This window comes from Octopus bimaculoides, chromosome 22 (assembly GCF_001194135.2).
Source record: "Octopus bimaculoides isolate UCB-OBI-ISO-001 chromosome 22, ASM119413v2, whole genome shotgun sequence".
NCBI classification, from domain to species: Eukaryota; Metazoa; Mollusca; class Cephalopoda; order Octopoda; family Octopodidae; genus Octopus; species Octopus bimaculoides.
The window spans coordinates 18,114,442-18,121,834 of NC_069002.1; the positions used below are offsets into that span (position 1 = coordinate 18,114,442).

Sequence of the window (7,393 nt, forward strand, 5' to 3'; positions counted from 1 at the left end):
TATATATACAAATATATATCAACTAATACACCTGCTTGTTGTTCATACTCCTGTCTTTTTCGTCTATTTTTGTGTTACCCTAAATCCCAAAATTCCATCTCGTGTTCTGTCTTCGACCAGCGTAACTCTGGTCTCTCTTCCTGTCTCTCAGTTTCGTTAATCATTTGCTTTTCCCAATACTTTACCTTCGCTCCCCCCCACCGTACCCTATTCAAACTAGCTCATTCAGATTCCCCTACCTCATATTTTAACACCCAGCAGAAGATGTTCAGATGAGCAACCTTGTTTTCCAACCTAGACACATGTAAAACCTCTTTTCAATGCAATTATAATTACTTTATTATTTCATTTCATTATCTATCTATCGTAACCCAGTTTTGTCTTCCATGCCATATGTTTAGAGAAAAAAACTTAAGATCCCTTTGCTCAACACAACTCTCCTTCTTTCTCCCTCTCTTTCATGCTCATTTATTATTGTCATTTATTTATTCATTTATCTAATTTTGTTACAGTTTGACTGACTGAAAACTGTTGGTTATAGCTCTAGTTAAGAACTCAAATGTTCAATTCTATCTCATTATCATCGTTAATATTTTCTCACACCGGTAGCCTGAGTTTTGCTGTTTCGCAATGTCCAATTCTGTCTCATTATCAGAATTACTATTCTTTCACTCTGGCAGTGGCAATGTTAAACCCATTCATTCAATTATGTTACCCTAAATCCTAAAATTCAATCTCCTTGTGTTCTATCTTCAACCAGCCTAACTCTGGTCTCTCTCTCTTTCTCTTCCTTTCTCTCAGTTTCGTTAACCACTTGCTTCTCCCAACACTTTACCTCCACTCCCCCCACCCCACCCTATATAAACTAGCTCATTCAGATCCCCCTACCCAATATTATAATACTCCGCCACACAGAGTAGAAATCAGAAGATGTTCAGATAAGCAGCCTTGTTTTACAGCCTAGCACACATCTAAAACCTCTTTTCAGTGCAATTATAATTACTTTATTATTTCAGTTCATTATCTATCTACTTCATTATCTATGTAAACACGGTTTCATCTTCCATGCCGTAAGTTTAGAGAAAAAAACTTAAGCTCGCTTCGCTCAACCCAACTCTCCCTCTTTCTCCCTTTCTTTCACACTCGTTTATTATTGTCATTTATTCATTCATTTATCTAATTTTGTCGCAGTTTGGCTGACCGAAAACAGTTGGTCATAGCTCTAGTTAAGAATTCAAATACTCAATTCTATCTCATTATTATCATTAACATTTTCTCACACCAGTAGCCTGAGTTTTTGCTGTTTCATGGTGCACCTTCCCACCCCCACCACATGCAGCGGAATTCTCTCTCCTCTGACCTCTATCAGATGTCCCTCCCATGACCACTTCCAAAGGCTTAATGTTCCCCCATCCCTACTTAGGGTTTATCTCCTATGTAATGTAGAGATTATGTATGGGTCGGGGGCGTGGGTATCCTTCTTGCGGAGAAACGGCTTGATAAGATAATTGAAGTAGACAGAGTCTGTGATATAACACTTAAGATTAGATTAGTGCTGCAACATGGGTTAGCAACCATTATTTCAGCGTATGCCCCTCGGCCAGGGCTACCTGATGGACAGAAAGACCAATTTTATGTCACCTACTTGCAGACTACCTTATTGATGAATGACAGGGACCTTTTCTTTGTGGCTGGACAACATGCAGAGGGTTTCCATGGTGTACATAGAGGCTATGGTTTGGGTTCCCACAGTGCGAATGGAACCAGGCTGCTGGAGTTCTGCAATGCAAATGATCTTCTGGTTTGTAATGCACCCCACAACATAGATTAGTACTTAGCAACTTCAGGATCAGGGCTAAATGGATGCCTAGAAGTCACCAGCATGGAGGACAAGGGTCTGGAAGCTTAAGGATCCTGAGAATGTTTAGAGATGTTTAGAAATGTATTACTCGAGGCTTTTAACAAAATAGAAGGGGTATATAGCATCCCATGATGTGGCAGACAACTGGAGGTTCATATGGGATGACCTGTTGAGGGGTACTGACCAGATCTGCAGATGGTGCAAAGTCCCCTCTTGACCCAAGGTAACATGGTGGTGGAACAATGTAGTTGACAGGGCCATTAGGGAAAAGAAGCAGGCATGGAAGGACTGGAAGAACAGTGGAAACAGGGAATTGTATCAGATTGCCAAAAGGGAAGCTATGAGACAGGTTTATTTAGCCAGAGGGGAAGTAGATAAGAAAAATTTTGCCAATGTTCTGTGTCGTGAGGAACAAAGACTTGAAGTGTTTTGTGTTACAAGACAGTGTGTAAGAGAGAATCATGATGTCGTAGGAGAGAAATGTGTCCACATGGATGATGGCTCACTTGCATTTCATGAGCCTGCAAAGAGAGAGGCTTGGAGACACCACTATGAAAGGTTGCTAAATATATATATATTTCTGTGTGAGTTAGAGGTTGGGAAACCAACCAATTAGGGGATAGTACCTATCCAATATACTGCTGGTAGTGTGCCCAATTATTCATACCCAAGTGCTGGTTATTGTGTGGCAATCTCGCAATTGAGTGTTATATATGGGCAGGGGTAAAAAGTGATTTACCCTTCATTTATACAGCAAATAAGAAAATGGGGAGGATACAAAAACAAAATACATCAGCCAGTCGGCACTCTAGTATGTCTATTTATTCTAAAGTATTATAAAGTATTAGAAGAATACATACACATGTAATAACTATGTGTTACACATACATGTACTGATATTACAGAAAAGACCAAAAGATCAGATTGTCGATAGGTTCTTGTTCCTTACGGCTGTTTCTGTCAAGAGGCAACGAAATCCTCCATGCCATCTCCATCTCCTCAGTGTTCTGCAGGGATGGGCAGATAGAGTTTAGATTATGAGTGTGCCTCTAGGCTTCTTCAGAAGGTCTAAGTGGTTGAGAGGGTTAATACATATAAGAAACAGTTAAGTCTGTTTGTCTTTTTGAAAGGGCAGAAAAAGAATAGGAGTAAATATGAGGATGTTAGTGAAGCACAACTTCTTAAAATTATTTTGGTATATGAAAGGGAATAAACTACAGACTTCCTGTGATGTATTCCAAGATCCATGTTATTTCATCCAATTGTGGATAGGTGAATATAGTCGTTCTCAGGAGGAGTTTTTTCAGGAAGGGTGAATTTAGGCAGTAGTTCGTATTATGTTTACATAGAAATTCACATTATATTTAGAAATACAGTGGTGGATTTGAAGGTATGGTCCATGTTATGGAGGTGAAAGTTTATATGTAAAGTACCAGCTAGTAGGTGCAACGTTACTGATGGTATGGCATAAGCAGCCTATGATGGTGAACCCATCATGGGAAAATTTGGTATAAGGGTGTACTAATGAGAGTAAGGAACCAGGTGGGACTAAAGTGTGGTGTTAGTGTTCGTTATTTTTTGCCAATCAACAAGTCTCGGAATCCCTGTGTGTAGTGGGGTGGGGGTTGTGGTCAGTCCTACAACCTAATTGGTCAGCTATTTTTTTGAAAACCATAACGTGGTTATGGTTTGTTGATGGTTAACCAATAACACAAAACAAATCAAATAAATAAATAAACCATGGTCATTATGGGAAAGTAAATGAGCAAAATAAAATTAGAATCAAGTAAATAAGTGAGTGAGTGTGATAACTAAAACAATAGGACAAAGGGAAGAGGATCCTAAAGGACAACATAAGAAAAATAAAAGAAGTGGTATACTTCCTAAAAAAAACTGAAAGAAGGCATTATATGTCCTATCCACAAAGGTGGAAGCAGAGCAGAGGCCCAAAACTACAGGTCAATCTCTCTGTCTTCACATATCAGTAAAGTCATGGAGCGAATCATCAGAAAGAAGTTGATAATTCTCCTTGAAGAAAATGACCTACTGAACAATCCTCAGCATGGCTTCTGCCCAGGAAGAAGCTGCCTCACACAGCTCCCACAGCACTATGACTGGGTTTTGAAGCAGCTGCTTGACCATTCAGATGTCAGTGTGATATACCTTGACTTTGCAAAGGCATTTGATAAGGTAAATCATGGCGTGATAAGTCATAAGCTACAAGACCTTGGCATTGCTGGTAAAGTGGGAGAATAGCTACTTGATTTCCTTAAAAACACAAGTCAGGTAGTTGCAGCCAATGGTGCCCTTACTGCGGAAACTTGAATCCTAAGTGATGTCTCCCAGGGAGCTGTTTTAGGGCCATTATTGTTCATAATAGCCCTCTTAGACATGCCCACAGTCACTTGGACAGCCACTGTCATTAGCTATGCTGATGATACAAAATTATCACAGGCAATTAAAAGCCAAGATGATGTCACAAGCTTACAGTGGGACCTAAACTCAGTATACAGGTGGGCCAAAATAAACAACATGCAGTTTAAGGTTGGAAAATTTCAAGCACTGCACTATCAACTCACGAATACAGTACAATCTAAATATACAGGACCCAACGGCACTACAATCCCAGAGTCACAAGCAGTGAAAAACTTGGGAATCAGTATGTGCAATGTTGCATCATTTCATATGCACATTAGCCAGATGGCAGCAAAGTGCAGACAACTGGCAGGATGGATACTGAAGTCCTTCAAGTCAAGAGACCAAGAAACTATGTTGACCCTGTGGAGAACCTGTGTTCTCAGCTGCCTGGACTACTCTTCCCAGTTATGGTCATCACATAGTGCCAAACAAACAGAGGAGCTTCAAGCAGTCCAAAACCACTACACTAAAACGATTGAAACAGTGCAGCGGATAAACTACAGGGATAGGCTGAGAAAACTACAGCTTTACTCCCTTGAGCGAAGGTATGTGATATATGCGATAATATACATATGGAAAATCCTAGAACGGCTAGTACCTAACTTTGGCATTGAGTGTTATACAAATGCCAGAACTGGCTGCCATTGTATTGTACCAAAGGTACCATCTATTCCATCTAAATTTAGGACCAGGAACTGCATCAGTCTAGGGTTCAAAGGCCCACAGCTCTTCAATGCCATACCAGAAAAATTAAGGAATTTGCATAAGGTGAAAGTAGATGTCTTCAAAAAGGAACTAGACATCCTCCTTTCCACAATAGCGGATGATTCAACAGTCTGACATGAGGTACAGACGAGGGCAGCGGAATCAAACTCCCTTATACACCAAATGGACCAACAGCTGGGACAAAGGTACATACAGGAGTGGTGATGTGAAACACCCACACTGAAGAAGTCAGAAGGACCATGGTGATGCTCCATCATGACCTCGGCCACATGGCTGAAACAAATAAAAGAGTATATATATATATATATATATATATATATATTGATATCCTATTGACATTCAATAATTTATTTATATTACAATATTACATTAAATACTATAAATATGATAGCATAACATAATATTATATAAATAATTATAAAAACTGTAAAAGGCTAACAAATACGTGTTTAGAAAATTTTATTGTGTATATCTGTATTTGCATGTATACTTTTATAAGTGTACATATATGTGTATATATGAATAACTATATGTTTATGTATATGCATGTAACCACTTGTATACATAGACATATGTTATTTTTTTATGTTTATATCTGATGCATATATGTATATGCATATATGTATATGCATATATATATATATGTGTGTGTGTGTGTGTGTGTGTGTGTGTGTGTGTGTGTGTGTGTCTGTGTGTGTGTAGGAGCGGCTGTGTGGTAAGTAGCTTGCTTACGAACCATATGGTTCCGGGTTCAGTCCCACTGCGTGGCACTTTGGGCAAGTGTCTTCTACTATAGCCTCGGGCTGACCAAAGTTATGTGAGTGGATTTGGTAGACGGAAACTGAAAGAAGCCCGTCGTATATATGTATATATATGTTTACATGTGTGTGTGTGTATATATGTTTGTCCCCCCAACATTGCTTGACAACCTATGCTGGTGTGTTTACGTCCCCGTAACTTAGCGGTTCGGCATAAGAGAATGATAGAATAAGTACTAGGCTCACAAAGAATAAGACCTGGGGTCGATTTGGTCGATTAAAGGCGGTGCTCCAGCATGGCCACAGTCAAATGACTGAAACAAGTAAAAAGAATATATAGATATATGTATACATATATATATTAGGGCTAGTAACGATTAATTTAATTTTAATTATTCACTTTTGAGAAATTAACGTCTAATTAATAGTTAATTTCAGTTAAAACACAAAAATGTCTGCAGTTGCATTTATTGACAAGTTTATGATATTTCAGTTAAAATTCAGTTAAAAACAAGAAATAGCATAGGTGTTTTCTTACTCAGATGTTGTTGGATAACGAGTTACGCAAACTCACAAGAATGCTAACAGTATTTTGTTCAAGTGTTGAGCGTGTCTTGTTAACAATGTAACCAATAGACTTAAATAGTTGTTCACGCAGAACCGAGGTAGCTGGTATGCACAGAACTGTCTTGGCAAAAAATGCCAATTTCGGATATCTATGTTCATTAAGTTTCCACCATTGTAGTGGATCGACTGATTCAGCAATTTTTCTCTCCATTTTATATCGCTGTACTTCATCCAAAGCGTTTTCGACATCCTCTTCTAAGTCTGAGTCAGACTCCTTCAGCTTAATACGCTTCTCATTAGGTTCGCATATAGTTTTACTGACCCTGTCAGTATCATTCTGTGCATTAGTCTTCAACCGATCATCATTAACATCAGCTGCTATTTGCTGTCCAATAAGTAACCAAGTTTGTTCTTTGGAATCGTCCGATAAACGCTTCAAGTTTTTATATTGTGGATCAAGTGCTGTTGCAATCTATAATATTTCAATACTTTCCAGCTCAGCTATATGTTTGCTGAAGTCATTAACAGATACTGCCTTGAATCTGGCTATATAACCTGGATCATCATCATTTACAGTCATGTGCTTTGTCAAAGATAATAACAGTGGTTATACACAGCTACACGACACATATTTTTTACTGCCAAGCAAGACCGTAGCCTGACAGAAACATTGATGTATTTTGAAATCTTTTCCCAATCAGAATTGAACAGTTTTGGACCTTTATATTGCTTCTCTTCATCTGACATGTAGATGGTTATTGCTTCTCTGGCCTGCAGCAGACTCTTTAGCATTAGTAAAGTACTGTTCCATCTTGCTGTAGCTTACAAAATGGTGAATCGCTACAATTCTGCAATTCAGTTGTGTGGATAGGGCTATGTTTAAAATGTCCTAGGATTTTTCAACATTTAACAATGTTTCTGGATCTGCAGCTTAAAACCCATGCAATATGCTCAACTGCAGGCTATGAGCCAAACATGGAATATGAGCAAAACCAGTTTGTTGTCTTACCTTTTCTATCAACATATATGCATATGTATATATATATATATATATGCATATATA

The 7,393-nt window shown here is 38.5% G+C and overlaps 1 protein-coding gene across 1 annotated transcript in view; it reads left to right on the forward strand.

Moving 5' to 3' along the window:
- LOC106867316 (IQ domain-containing protein E) overlaps window positions 1-7,393 on the forward strand; it is a 59,892-nt gene that overhangs the window by 11,899 nt on the left and 40,600 nt on the right. The window lies entirely within an intron of this gene.